This window comes from Colobus angolensis, unplaced genomic scaffold, assembly GCF_000951035.1.
Source record: "Colobus angolensis palliatus isolate OR3802 unplaced genomic scaffold, Cang.pa_1.0 Scaffold30, whole genome shotgun sequence".
NCBI classification, from domain to species: domain Eukaryota; kingdom Metazoa; phylum Chordata; class Mammalia; order Primates; family Cercopithecidae; genus Colobus; species Colobus angolensis.
The window spans coordinates 6,057,527-6,072,902 of NW_012116266.1; the positions used below are offsets into that span (position 1 = coordinate 6,057,527).

The 15,376-nt window shown below is 40.4% G+C and overlaps 1 protein-coding gene and 1 pseudogene across 2 annotated transcripts in view; both read left to right on the forward strand.

The window, feature by feature from the left end:
- ICA1L (islet cell autoantigen 1,69kDa-like) overlaps positions 1–15,376 on the forward strand; it is a 96,297-nt gene that overhangs the window by 21,790 nt on the left and 59,131 nt on the right. The gene's annotated exons all lie outside the window — the stretch shown is intronic.
- LOC105517391 lies at positions 6,766–8,472 on the forward strand (annotated as a pseudogene). The gene has a single exon (XR_001002659.1). The product of XR_001002659.1 is annotated as a keratin, type II cytoskeletal 8 pseudogene (transcript).

The following is a 15,376-nucleotide window of genomic DNA, read 5'->3' on the forward strand; positions in this document are numbered from 1 at the left end:
TTGTATTTTTTAGTAGAGACGGGGTTTCACCGTGTTAGCCAGGATGGTCTCGATCTCCTGACCTCGTGATCCGCCCGCCTTGGCCTCCCAAAGTGCTGCGATTACAGGCTTGAGCCACCACACCCGGCCAATCCAGCCCACTGTTGATGTGCATCTAGGCTGATTCCATGTTTTTGCTATTGAGACTAATGCTGCAGTGAACATACAAGTGCCTGTATCTTTTTGTTTACCACCCTTTCTATTTTCTTAAAGGTCTCATTTATTCTCACTGCTTAACTATTTCTATATATATATATATATCAGTAGATAATTCCCATGTAATATTTCATTCTAAGCTCTGATAAAAAGTAAAATGAAAAAATATAACATGAATTCTTAAGTGCCAGCAATTTCTATTCCAAGCACTTTACATATATTTCTCATTTAATTCTTTTTTTTGAGATGGAGTTTCACTCTTGTTGCCCAGGCTGGAGTGCAGTGGCGCGATCTCGGCTCACAGCAACCTCCACCTCCCGGGTTCAAGCCATTCTCCTGCCTCAACCTCCGGAGTAGATGGGGTTACAGGCATGCGCCACCACACCTGGCTAATTTTGTATTTTTAGTAGAGACGGGGTTTCTCCATGTTGGTCAGGCTGGTCTCAAACTCCAGACCTCAGGTGATCCACCCGCCTCGGCCTCCCAAAGTGCTGGGATTACAGGCATGAGCCACAGCGCCCAGCCCATTTAATTCTTATAACAATCCATTTACTTCATTATTCCTATTTTACTGATGAGGAAACTAAAAGAGAGATTAATGTCACTTGCACAAGGTCCCACAGCTAATAAAAAAAAGTTCTTAGCTTCATCCTAGACAGTCTGACTAGAGACCCAAGCTTGAAACAATTTTTTATTACTACGGTTTTAATTACCTGTTAGAAATTTTGGAAAACTCTGATGTCCCTGATCATTTCAGATTCAAGATGTCACAGATGAAATGTCTAACCTTCCCACTTAGAGAACTGCTTCTTCTAATTGCCCTTATTTTTCTGGGGCAAAACTGCTTAATCATTATTTACCAAGTTTTATAGATATCTGCCTTCTTATCCCTTCTTACACTAATGCCCTTGGTCCAGGCTTTTATTAGATTATGTCTGGAATATGGAGAGATTGTTCTGAACTCTGTGTTTAGTCTCTCTATTAAACAGATCTCTACAATCTGTACCATCAATCTGCCTTTCTCTTCTTCAGCCTGTATTTGGAATAGTATTTCCTTTCCTCCTGCTGTTAAAATCTGTTTTTCTTCAACATACAGTTCAAAGGAAATTTCACTCATGGTACCCAGCACACCAGAATTTCAATCCTTATTTCTGTTATTTATTAGGTGTTCGATTGTTAGCAGGAGAGGGGGAGACCAGCTCCCTTACAAAGTTCATGTGATTTAATATATAGTCTTGTAATAACTATTTTAACTTCTCAGATGTTTTTATATGCACTTACTGATTATTAGTCATATTTCAGGTAAGATTGCTACATAAAACTATAAGCACTTAATATATATTTAGCAATGAATGAATGACTCACTTTTGGATAAGGGCTTGCAAGTGTTGGATAGTGTGGTATTATTTTTCATCAACATTTGCTGGTTCCTAACTTCCATAGCTCTCACTACAGTCTTGTTATAGTGTTGGGTGTGTTAGGCTTCAGGGACAGGCCTCTGACCTTCTCCTGCCTTCCTTTCAGCTGCCTTGAGACTCTGACGTGTTTCCCTAAGTTATGGGAGCCACTCTACCTCTATTCGAGCCCAAAAAGGAATCTTGGGAACCCCCACTTTAAGCTGGTGGGTCAGAAGTTCTGGATACCCTGATTTGCAACCAGTCTCTGGTCTAGTGGGAGTGGGGGCACAGTCTTAGGGTCTCTACAAAAAAAGGAAAAAGAAATTAGCCGAGTGTGATGGCATGCACTTGTGGATCACCTGAGCTTGGGAGATTGGAGCATGATGGCGCTTCTGCCCTCCAGCCTGGGCAACAGAGCAAAACCTTGTCTTAAAAAAAAATAGAAAAACCAAAAAGGTAAAAGTATAACTGGTCTTGATAAGAAAACATTTGTACAATAATAATAGTTATTCAAATAATAGTTATACATGTCAATTGTAGCAAATTTGCTGCAGAAAACTGTCGGAAACTACAATAAACTGTCATCCATGATCCCACTGCAGAGAAAACCATTGCCGACATTTTTGAGCATTTCCTACCAGTTCCCCCCCTTCCAAAGTTGAATTATTTATCAACTGTCACCCTGAGGAATGTTGATTGTGTTTGTGAGAAAACTCATGGCTTAGGAGCCAGAGTAAGCAGGAGTACTATGTTAAACAGCAGGCTTGACTAATATATTTTCTTAATTGCATCAAACACTAATGTTATATTAAGTCAAAAGTCTTCACAGATTATTTTTCTCAAGAGGATTTCAGTGCTTCAGTGTGCACATTAATACCAGTTCCACTTGCTTTTCAGTGATGTTATAGTAATGAGACGTTTTAAGTGAATACAAATCTACCTCTAAAGACATTATTGATTTGTTTTATTTTACTTTAAGATTTGAATTCCAAATCCAGGAGACAGCTAACAATTTATATATTGTATAGTGTAAAAAGGAATAAAGTATTCCTTTTTTTTTAAGACAGAGTCTTGCTCTATCGCCCAGGCTGGAGTGCAATGGCGCGATCTCGGCTTACTGCAACCTCTGCCTCCCAGGTTCAAGTGATTCTTCTGCCTCAGCCTCCCAAGTAGCTGGGATTACAGGCGCCCACCACCATGCCCAGCTTATTTGTATTCTTTTAGTAGAAACAGGGTTTCACTATGTTTGCCAGGCTGGTCTTAAACTCCTGACCTCAAGTGATTCACCTGCCTCGGCCTCCCAAAGTGCTGGGATTGCAGGTGTGAGCCAGGCCTTAAGTATCTTGTATGAAGAAATTACTTGAGCCTATCCTTTTGCTAAATAAGAGTGAAAACTGATAGAAGCTGTAGTAGAATAATGGCCTTCCAAAGATGTCCATGTCCTAATTCCTGAAACCTATGAATATGTTACTTTCTGTGGCAAGAGACTGTGTTCAAAGAGACTTTGAATATGTAATTAAGTTAAGGATATTGAGATGGGGATATTATCCTGGATTATTTAGGTATGTCCAATATAATCACATAGGTCTTTTTAAGGGGAAGGCAGAAAGGTCAGAAGAAAATAAGACACCATGTGATGACACACAGAATAAGAGAAAGATTAGAAGATGCTATGCTGCTGGCCTTAAAGATGGAGGAAGGGGGACCCTATGCCAGGAAATGTAAGTGGCTTCTAAAAGCTAGAAAAGACAATGAAATGGATTCTCCTCTGTAGCCTCCAGAAGAAATGCAGCCCTCTGACAACTTTATTTTATGACTCTGACCTCCAGAATGGGAAGACAGTAAATTAATTTTGTTGTAAGTTACTAAGTTTGTGATCATTTTTTATAGCAGCAATAGGAAATTAATACAGAGGGAATATATCTTTCTCATTGTTGATGTTTCCTACTATCTTAAAGGAGCTCAATTAGTTTAACTCCTAGTCTCTTTCTACCCTCTCATTTTCTCCTAGAGGAGGAGTGGCTTGTCTGGTAAATTCGGGAAGCAAAAATTGAGCAAGTTTATCTCAATTCCTTCCTTCCTTCTCTCATATAGGGAAGCCTCTGGTGATTCAGTTGCCTCTGACTGGCTTGTTGAATTTAATTTTAGTGCTCAGTTATGAAGATTATTTGGCTGTCACAGTAAGCTATGTCCAGAAACTTGACCATTGTCAGTAGCAAAAATTATGTGTTGGCTTCCAGATACTACTCCTTATTTGTTTTTTTTTAAATTTTTTAAATTTTAATTTTGATTTTTTATGTATTTTTTGAGATGGAGTCTCACTGTGTCCCTCAGGCTGTAGTGCAGTGGCACATTCATAGCTCACTGCAGCCTCAAACTCCTGGGCTCAAGTGATCCTCCCACTTCAGCGTCCCCAGTAGCTGGGACTACAGGCATATGTCACAATGTATGGCTAATTTTTTAATTTTGGTAGAGATGGGGTCTCACTTTGTTGCCGAGGCTGGTACAATAGTTCTTTGACACAGCAAACCCAATTCTAGATTTTTATCCAAGAGAAATGAAAATATTTGTCTGCAAAAATACTTGTATAGGCATGTTCATAACAGCCTTATTTACAGTAGTCCCAAACTGGAAACACTGGTACATTGATACAACAGAATTCTATTCAACAATCAAAAAGAATAAACTGGGAAAAGCAAAGGAAAAAAATTCATTGCTTCTGATAGGGTAGGGATTGGCAAGACAGTGATACAAGGAAACTTTCTGGGAAGTTGGAAATGTTCTATATAAGATATCCATTTGTCAAAAGTATACAGGTAAAAAGTTCGCACCCTGGGCCCAAGAGCCAAGCTCTTGCTGTGTGTGGCTGCACTCTGGGTACCAGCTCTGCTGCGGTAAAGATCTTGACTTTACCCCAATCCTAGAGCTACTCTAATGCTGCACTCACTAGTGCTCTTATTCTCAGTTCTCTTAGCTGTTTAACAAGCATCTGCATCTCGCATTCTGTTACACAGCAGCAAGGATCCCTGCATCCCAGACACCAATGCCATTACTACCTGGGAACTCAGAACTGCAGTACCTCCACACAGTTGTACATCAGGCCTGAGTTCTGTGATTATTCTATGGGTGCTACTCATCAGGCACCAGTGCCAAGAGGGATCCCTTCAGCCATAGCTTCTCTGGTGGGAAAAAAAAATAGATTGTGGCAATCTTAGCAGTCATTGCCACCAAAGACCCAACAACTCTTGCTGCCACTGCAGAAACTCACAACATTGACTGCTATGGATCCCTGTGATTTTTATCTATACCAACCTCAGCAGACAGAGCTGCACAGAGACCACACAGTTGGCACCCTGACTGGTGCCAGAACCACTGCACCCCACCCCAGGGAGGAAAGTCAGTCCACAATGAAACTAGCCCATAAAGTCTACAAAAGGTGACTGTTCCACTAAGTGCACAGACATTAATGTAAAGCAACAAAAAAAATGGGAGACATAATACCATCTAAAAAACATAACCTCCCAGTAGCTGACCCCGAAGAAATGGACATATATAAACTGCCTCTTAAATAATTCAAAACAATTGCTTTTAAAAAAAATACAGAGGCCGGGCGCAGTGGCTCAAGCCTGTAATTCCAGCACTTTGGAAGGCTGAGACGGGTGGATCATGAGGTCAGGAGATCGAGACCATCCTGGCTAATACGGTGAAACCCCGTCTCTACTAAAAATACAAAAAAAAAATTAGCCAGGCAAGGTGGCGGGCGCCTGTAATCCCAGCTACTCGGGAGGCTGAGCCAGGAGAATGGCGTGAACCCGGGAGGCGGAGCTTGCAGTGAGCTGAGATCGGGCCACTGCACTCCAGCCCGGGTGACAGAGCAAGACTCTGTCTCAAAAAATAAAAATAAAAATAAATAAATAAAAATTAAAAAATACAGAGAAACATTTCACTGAAATCAGCAAAACAACAGATGACCAAAATAAGAAATGTAACAGATTAAAATAGTTTTTTTAAAAAAATCAAATTCTGGAGCTGACAAATACAATTAATGAACTAAAAATGCAGTAGAGAGCATTAACAGCAGACTTGATGAAGCAGAAGAATTAATACATGAACTCAAAGACAGATTATTTCAAAACATACAGTCAGAGAAGAAAACATGAAGCTTAGAAGATTTAAAGCTTACAAGATTTTCTCAAAAGAGCAAATATCCTAGTTATAGGAGTTTAAGCAGGAAAAGAGAGGGACAAAGGGCCAGAAAGTTTACTTAAATAAGTAACAGCAGAAAAATTTCCAAATCTGAGGAAAGGTATAAATATTCAGGTATGAGAAGGTCAAAGGTCTGCAATCAGATTCAACCTAAACAAGATTATACTAAGATATAATCAAACTGTCAAAAATCAAAGATGAAGAGAGCATCCTGAAAGCAGCAAGAGAAAAGCAAATCACATATAATGGAGTTCCAATAAGGCTAGAAGTGGATTCTCAGGAGAAACCTACAGGCCAGTAGAGAGAGGGATGATAAATTCAGTGTGCTGAAGGAAAAAAGGCAACTGTCAACCAACAGTACTTTACTTGGCAAAGTTGACCTTCAGAAATGGAGATAAAAACTTTCTCAAACAAAAACTGAGGTAGTTCATCACCACCAGATGTGTCTTATAAGAAATGATAAAGGGAGTTCTTCAAGCTGAGAGGAAAGGATGCTAATGAGTAACACAAAAACATCTAAAAGCATAAAACTCATTGGTACAACTACACAAATTTAGAATAATAGTATAATGGTGGATCTTTAATATGAATGTTAAAAAACAAAACTATTAAAAATAATGGCTACAATAGGCCTGGTGCGGTGGCCCATGCATGAAATCCCAGCACTTTGGGAGGCCAAGGAAGGCAGATCACCTGAGGTCAGGAGTTCGAGACCAACCTGGCCAACATGGTGAAACCCCATCTCTACTGAAAAAAAATACCAAAATTAGCTGTGCATGGTAGCAGGTGCCTGTAATCCCAGCCACTCAGGAGACTAAGGCAGGAGAATCACTTGAACCTGGGAGGTAAAGGTTGCAGTAAGCCAAGATCATGCCATTGCACTCCAGTCTGGGCAACAAGAACAAAACTCCGTCTGGAAAAAAAAACAAAAAAACTAAGAAGCAGCATCTTTGCTCCTTCTGGGATCTCTATCTGGTTCAGCCCACCTGCCTCCACTCCTGCATTGACCATGTCCATCAGGGTGAGCCAGAAGTCCTACAAGGTGTCCACCTCTGGCCCCCAAGCCTTCAGCAGCTACTCCTACATGTGTGGGCCTGATGCACGCATCAGCTCCTTGAGCTTCTCCCAAGTGGGCAGCAGCAGCTTTCTGGGTGTCCTGGGCAGAAGTTGTGGTGGGGCCAGCAGCATGGGAAGCATCACTGCCGTCACAGTCAACCAGAGCCTGCTGAGCCCCCTTAACCTGGAGGCGGAACCTAACATCCAGGCTGTGCACACCCAGAAAAAGGAGCAGATCAAGGCCCTCAACAACAAGTTTGCCTCCTTCATAGACAAGGTACAATTCCTGGAGTAGCAGAACAAGATGCTGGAGACCAAGTGGAGCCCTCCTGCAGCAGCAGAAGACGGCTCAGAACAACATGGACAACATGTTCGAGAGCTACATCAACAACCTTAAGCGGCAGCTGGAGACTGGGCTAGGAGAGGCTGAAGCTGGAGGCAGAGCTTGGCAATATGCAGTCCTCCTGGTGGAGGACTTCAAGAACATATATGAGGATGAGATCAACAAGCGTACAGAGATGGAGAATGAATTTATCCTCATCAGGAAGGATGTGGATGAAGCTTATATAAACAAGGTAGAGCTAGAGTCTTGCCTGGAAGGGCTGACTAAAGAGATCAACTTCTTCCGGCAGCTGTATGAAGAGGAGATCCAGGAACTGTAGTCTCAGATCTTGGATACATCTGTGGTGCTGTCCATGGACAACAGCCGCTCCCTAGACATGGACAGCATCATCGCTGAGGTCAAGGTGCAGTATGAGGAGATCGCCAACCACAGCCAGGCTGAGGCTGAGAGCATGTACCAGATCAAGTATGAGGAGCTGCAGATGCTAGCTGGGATGCATGCGGATGACCTGCGGCATAAGAAGACTGAGATCTCCGAGATGAACCAGAACATCAGCCAGCTCCAGGCTGAGATTGAGGGCCTCAAAGGCCAGAGGGTTTCCCTGGAGGCTGCCATCACAGATGCCGAGCAGCATGGGGAGTTGGCTGTTAAGGATGCCAATGCCAAGCTCTCCAAGCTGGAGGCTGCCCTGCAGTGGGCCATGGCATGGCAGCTGCATGAGTACCAGGAACTGATGAACATCAGACTGGCCCTGGACATCAAGATCACCACCTACAGGAAGCTGCTGGAGGGCGAGGAGAGCCGGTTGGAGTCTGGGATGCAGAACATAAGTATCCATACCAAGACCACCAGTAGCTATGCAGGTGGTCTGAGCTCAGCCTATGAGGGCCTCACAAGCCCCAGCCTCAGCTACGGCCTCGGCTCCAGCTTTGGCTCTGGCACGGGCTCCATCTCCTTCAGCCACACCAGCTTCACCAAGGCCGTAGTTGTGAAGAAGATTGAGACCCACGATGGGAAGCTGGTGTCCGTGTCCTCTGACGTCCTGCCCAGGTGAACAGCTGCAGCAGCCCCTCCCAGTGCCCCTCCTGCAGCTGCCCCAGAGCCTGGGAGGGAGGCCGCTGTGCAGGGGAGTACAGGGAACAGGAGACCCACCTGAGGCTCAGCCCTAGCCCTCAGCCCACCTGCGGAGGAGTTTACTGCCTGGCAATCCCCCTTGCCCATGCCTCCAGCTACAATTGCTTTTTTTTTTTTTTGTCCAAAATAAAACCTCAGCTAGCTCTGAAAAAAAAAATAATAATAATATTAATGGCTACAATAATTTATTAAGGAATATACAATATAAAAAGATGTAAATTATGACATAAAAACCATAAAATGTTGGGCAGGGTAAAGTGTATGTAATCAAAGTTAAGTTGTAATCAGCTTAACATAGCCTGTTATAACTATAAGCTGTTTTATGTAAGCCTCATGGTAAACACAAAGCAAAAACCTACAGTGGATAAACAAAAGATACAAAGTAAGGAATTAAAGCATACCACTAGAGAAAAATCATCTAATCATAAAAGAAGAAGGCATGAAAGGAAAAAAGAACAAAAGAGCTATAAAACAACCAGAAAACAATGAACAAAATGGTAGTACTAAGTCCTTACCTATCAATAATTACCTTGAATGTAAATAGATTAAATTCTTCAACCAAAAGACAGAGTGGCTGAATAGGTTAAAAACACACACACACACACACACACACACACACACACACACACACACACACACACACACAAAGACTGAACTGTATGCTGCCTAGAAGAGACTCACTTCACCTTTAAGGACACATTTAGATTAACTGAAAGGATGGAAAAAGATACTTCATTCAAATGGAACCAAAAGAGAGTGGGGTTAGATATAATTATATCAGGTCCAGTACACCAATATGGTTTGTATATTTTGTCCCCTCCCACTCTGATGTTGAAATATGACTTCCAGTGTTGGAGGTGGGCCTGGTGGGAGGTGTTTGGATCTTGGAGGCAGATCCCTCATGGATGGCTTGGTACTGTCCCCATGGTGATAAGTGAGTCCTCATGGGATCTGGTTGTTTAAGGGAGTATTGTGCCTCCCCCTTCTTCTCTTACTCCTTTTCTCACCATGTGATGCACTGGATCCCAATCCCCTTCCACCATAAGTAAAAGCTCTCTGAGGCCTCATCAGAAACAGATGCTAGCACCATACTTCCTTTACAGCCTGCAGAACCATGAGCAAATTAAACCCCTTTTATTTATAAATTACCCAGCTTCAGGTGTTTCTTTATAGCAACACAAAAATTGTCACACACTTTGTCAAAAAACTATAGAATGAGATTATTATTATATAATGAAAAGGGATCAGTTCATCAAGAAGCTATAATAATTGCAAATATGTGTGCATGCAACATCAGAGTTCTTAAATACATAAAGCAAATATTAATAGATCTGAAGAGATAGATAGCAATGCAATAATAGGAGATTTTAATACCCCACTGTCAACAATAGACAGACATCCAGACAAATTCAGTAAGGAAACACTGGAATTCAACTACATTTTAGACCAAATGGACATAACAGATATATGCAGAACATTCCATCCAATATTAACAGAATACACATTCTTCTCAGGAACACGTGGAACATTCTCCAGAATAGATCATATCTTAGGCCACAAAATAAGTCTTAAAAAATTTATTAATAAGATTGAAATAATATCAGGTAACTTTTTCAATTGCAATGGTATGAAACTCGAAATAATAAGAACATTTGAAAATTTTCAAATATGTGGAAATTAATTTTAAACAAATGGGTCAAAAAAGAAATTTAAAGGGAAATTTAAAAAATCTTAAAACTGCTGGGAACAGTGGCTACACCTGTAATCCCAGCAGTTTGGGAGGCTGAGGTGGGTGGGTCACCTGTGGTCAGGAGATCAAGACCAACCTGGCCAACACAGTGAAACCCCATCTTACTAAAAATACAAAAAATTAGCCAGGCATGGTGGTGGGCGCCTGTAATCCCAGCTACTTGGGAGACTAAGACAGGAGAATCTCTTGAACCCAGGAGGCAGAGGTTGCAGTGAGTCCAGATCATACCATTGCACTCCAGAGCCTGGGCAATAAGAGTGAAACTCCATCTCAAGACAAATAAATAAAACTAAAATCTTGAAACAAACAAAAATGGAAATACAGTATCCCAAAACTTGAGATGTTGCAAAAGAAGTTTGAAAAGAGAAGTTTATAGCAATGAATGCCTGTATCAAAAAAGAAGAAAAGCCCTAAATAAACAACCTAATGTTACCTCTTAAGGAACTAGAAAAAGAAGAACAAACTAAGCTCAAAGTTAGGAGAAAGAAAATCATAAATATCAGAGCAGAAATAAATAAAATAGAGACTAGAAAAACAGAAAAGATTAAGAGAAGAGCTGGTTTTCAAAAGAGAAACAAAATTGATAAAACTTTAGTTAGATTAATAAAAAAGAGAAAATGCTTAAAATCAGAAAGAGGAGACATTACAGCTGATACCACAGAAATACAAAGGACCATAGACTACTATAAAAAAATGATACACCAGGCTGGGCACAGTGGCTCATGCCTGTAATCCCAGCACTTTGGGAGGCCGAGGTGGGTGTATCACTTGAGGTCAGGAGTTCGAGACCAGCCTTGCCAACATGGTGAAACCCCATCTCTAATAAAAAATACAAAAATTGCCTGGGCTTGGTGGCACACACCTTTAATCCCAGCAACTTGGGAGACTGAGGCAGGAGAATTACTTGAACCTGGGAGGTGGAAATTGCAGTAAGCCAAGATCGTGCCACGGCACTCCAGCCTGGGCATCCAAATGAGACTCCATCTCAAAAAAAAAAAAAAAAAAACTCAACAAATTGTATAACCTAAAAGACATGGGTAAATTCCTAGACACATACCAACTTAAAAAGACTAAATCATGAAGAAATTGATAATTTGAAATGACCAATAATGAGTAAGGAGATTGAATCAGTAATAAGAAGTCTCCCATTAAAGAAAAGCCCAAACTTGATGATGCCACTGCTGAATACTACCAAACATTTAGACAATTAAAACCAATCCTTCTGAAACTCTTCCAAAAAATTGAAAAGGAAGGAGATCTTCCGAACTAATTTTACAAAGGCCTGATACCAAAGGCAGACAAAAACAGTACAAGAAAAGCAAATTATAGGCCAATATCCTTGATAAACATAGATGCAGAAATCCTCAAGAAAATACTAGCAAACCAAATTCAGCAGCACATTAGAAGGGTCATTCACCATGATCAAGTGGGATTTATCCCTGTGAATTTGCATATTCACCGTATGCAAATCAGCAGTGATACACCATATTAACAGAATAAAGGACAAAAACTTTATAATTATCTCAATAGATACAAAAAAGGCATTTAACAAAATTCAGCATCCTTTCATGATAGAAACACTCAATAAATTAGGTAGAGAAAGAATGTCTCTCAACATAATAAAGGCCTTATATGACAAGCCCATAGCTAACATAATGCTCAGTGAAAAGTTGAAAGTTTTTTCTGAAATCAGGAACAAGACAAGTATGCCCACTTTCAGCATTTCCATTCAACAGAGTATTGGAAGTCCTAGCCAGAATAATTAGGCAAGAGAAAGAAAAGGCTTTCAGATTGTCAATGAAGAAGTTAAATCGTCTGTTCTCAGATAACATGATATTATATTTAGAAAACTCTAAAGACTCCACCAAAAAAACTATTACAAGTAATAAATTCAGTAAAGTTGCAGGATACAAAATTAACACAAAAATAAGTAGTGGTCAGACATGGTGGTTTATACCTGTAATCCCAGGACTTTGGGAGGCTGAGGTAGGAGGATCACTGGAGGACAGGAGTTTGAGACCAGCCTGGACAACATAGTGAGATGCCCATCTCTACAAAAAATAAAAGAATGAGCCAGGTGTGGTGGCACGACCTGTAGTCCTAGCTACTTGGGAGCCTGAGGTGGGAAGATTGCTTGAGCCCAGGAGTTTGAGGTTACAGTGAGCCATGATCATGCCATTGCACTCCAGCCTGAGTAACAGAGTAAGACTCTTATCTCCAAAAAAAAAAAAAAAAAAATCAGTAGCATTTCTACATGCTAACAACAAACTATCTGATAAATCTGGCCAGGTGCAGTCTCTCACGCCTGTAATCCCAGCACTTTGGGAGACCAAGGTGGGAGGATCATTTTAGGTCAAGAGTTTGAGACCAGCGTGGCCAACATGGTGAAACCCCATCTCTAGTAAAAATACAAAAATTAGCCAGGCCTGGTGGCATGCACCTGTAATCCCAGCTACTCAAGAGACTGAGGTAGGAGAATTGTTTGAACTTCGGAGGTGGAGGCTGCAGCAGCACTGCACTCCAGCCTAGGCAACAGAGCAAGACTCCATCTAAAAAAAAAAAAAAAAAGAAGAAGAAGAAGAAGTCAATAAAACAATGCCATTGACAATAGCTGGTAAAAAAAATCAAAATACTTAGGAATAAATTTAACCAAGGAGATTAGCCATTCTACAATGTATACACATTTTAAAATATTATGTTATACATCATAAATATATACAATTTTTACTTGTCAATTAAAAATAAATAAGCCTGGGCAACATAGTGGGACTTTGTCACTACAAAAATAAAAATAAATTAGCCAGGCATGATGGTGTGTTTCCTGTGGTCCCAGCTACTCCAGAAGCTTAGTTGGGAGGATTACTTGAGCCCAGGAGTTTGAGACTGCAGTGAGCTATGATTGTGCCACTGTTGCCCTAACGAGGGCAACAGAGTGAGACCCTGAATCTGTAAGTAAAATAAGTAATGAAAAAAGTATATAGCTAAAAATTAGAGGTGTCAGTGTATGTAAATTTTATAGAAAAGAACCATATGATGATGATGATGGAGTGAGGTGGTAAAGAATGGGTAAACATATCAATGATGTTTTTTAAAATGGCAGAATTGATAATTGAGCTGCTATTTTATTGTTGTCTGTGTATGGTAGGGTTTTCTGTTTTTGTTTTTTGAGACGGGATCTGCCTCTTTCACCCAGTCTGGAGTGCAGTGGCACATTCCTGGCTCCCTGCAACCTCCACCTCCCAGTCTCAAGTAATCCTCCCACCTCAGCCTCCCGAGCAGCAGGGACTACAGGTGCCAGCCACCACGCACAGCTAATTTTTGTATTTTTTGTAGAGAAAGGACCTTGCCATGTTGCCCACGCTGGTCTTGAACTCCCAAGCTCAAGCGATCCACCCACCTCAGCCTCTCAAAGTGCTGGGATTACAGGTGTGAGCCACCACACCCAGCCTCTATGCATGTAAAAGTTATATAATGTGAAGAAATTAAGAAAGAAACAATAGTCTTATATTTCTGAGGACATTTACCAATTATGGTCATTCCATTCTTTTCTATAAATCCAAATTATCTGGTGTAATTTTCCTTAAGACTGAAGAATTTATTACCATTTTTAATTCAAAAATTGTTTTTAATTGAGAAAATGGTATATATTTGTCTTGTACATTACGTTTGAAACACTGTGGAATGGCTAAATCAACATAATTAACATATGTATTACATCATCTTTTTTTTCTGGTAAGAACACTAAAAATCCTGCTTCATAGATATCTCCAAGAATATAATACATTGTTATTAACTATAATCCCCATGTTGTACAATAGACCTCCAAAAATATAATACATTGTTAAGAACTATAGTCCCCATTTTGTACAATAGACCTCGGAGAATGTAATACATTGTTATTAACTATTGTCCCTCTGTTGTACAATAGAACTTACTCCTTCTAACTGAAATTTTTTGTGCTTTGACAAACATCTTCCCAATACCCCTCTCCCCAGCCTCTGGTAACTACCATTCTACTCTCTACTTCTATTAGTTCAACTTTTTTAGATTTTATATGTAATTGACATCATGTGGTATTTGTCTTTCAGGTTTATCCATATTGTCACAAATGACAGGATTTCTTTCTTTTTAAAGGCTGAATAGTATTCCATTGAGTATGTATACCGTATTTTTTAATATGTTCAGCTGTGGTGTACATGTCTGTGACATTAGTATTTCTGAAAGTCTCCAGATCTGATCAGGTAGTCTCTCAGAGCTTTATTTGAAAATATCTTTATTTTGCTTTCCTTCTTTTTATTTTTTTATTTTTTATTTTTTTAGAGACAGACTCTCACTCTGTTGCGCAGGCTGGGGTGCAGTGGTGCAATTATAGTTCACTGCAGCCTCAAACTCCTGGGCTGAAGCAATCCTTCTGCGTCAGCCCCCTGAGTAGCTGGGACCACAGGCTCACACCACCATACATGGCTAAATGTTTCTTTTATTTTTTTGTAGACATGGAGTCTTGCCATCTTGACCAGACTGGTCTTGAGCTCCTAGGCTCCAGTGATCGTCCCCCACAGCCTCCCAAAGTCCTGGGATTACAGGCCTGAGCCACTGTGCTCCCGCCACTTTCATTTTTAAAAGGACAGTTTCAATAGATGTAGAATTGGGGATCAACAGGTTTTTCTCCTCTCAATACCTTAAATATATCCTTCCATTTAGTCTGACTTTTTTTGTTTTTATTGAGAACTGACCTGTTTGTGTTTTTGTTACCTTGTGTGTAATATGCCATTTTTCTCTGTTGCTTTCAAGATAGGTTTTCTTTGCTATCTTTTTTTTTTTTCTATCTGGATTTAAGCAGTTTGTCTATGATGTGTCTATTTGTGTTTTCTTTGTATTTATCCTGCGTGGGGTTTGTCATTTAGCTTATTGGATCTGTAAATTCATGTCATTCACAAATTTGGGGATGTTTTATTTCTTTGAATATTTTTCTGTCCCATTCTATCTCGTCTTTTGGTTCTCCTCCTTCCTCCCCCCACCCCACACCCCAGTTTTTAGATTGTTAATTTTTGGTAAGAAGAATTTCTGCCATCTTCAGTTTGCTCTTAATCCTGTCCAGTTATTTTTTAAAGAGGCAGTCTGTCACACACTCTGTCACCCAGGCAGGAGTGCACTGGCATAATCATAGCTAACTGTAACCTCAAAATCCAGGGCTCAAGAGATTCTCTTGTATCAGCCTCCCAAAATCCTGGGATTACAGGTGTGAGCCTCCACACCCAACTGCAGTGAATTTTTTTTTTTTTTTTTTTTTTTTTT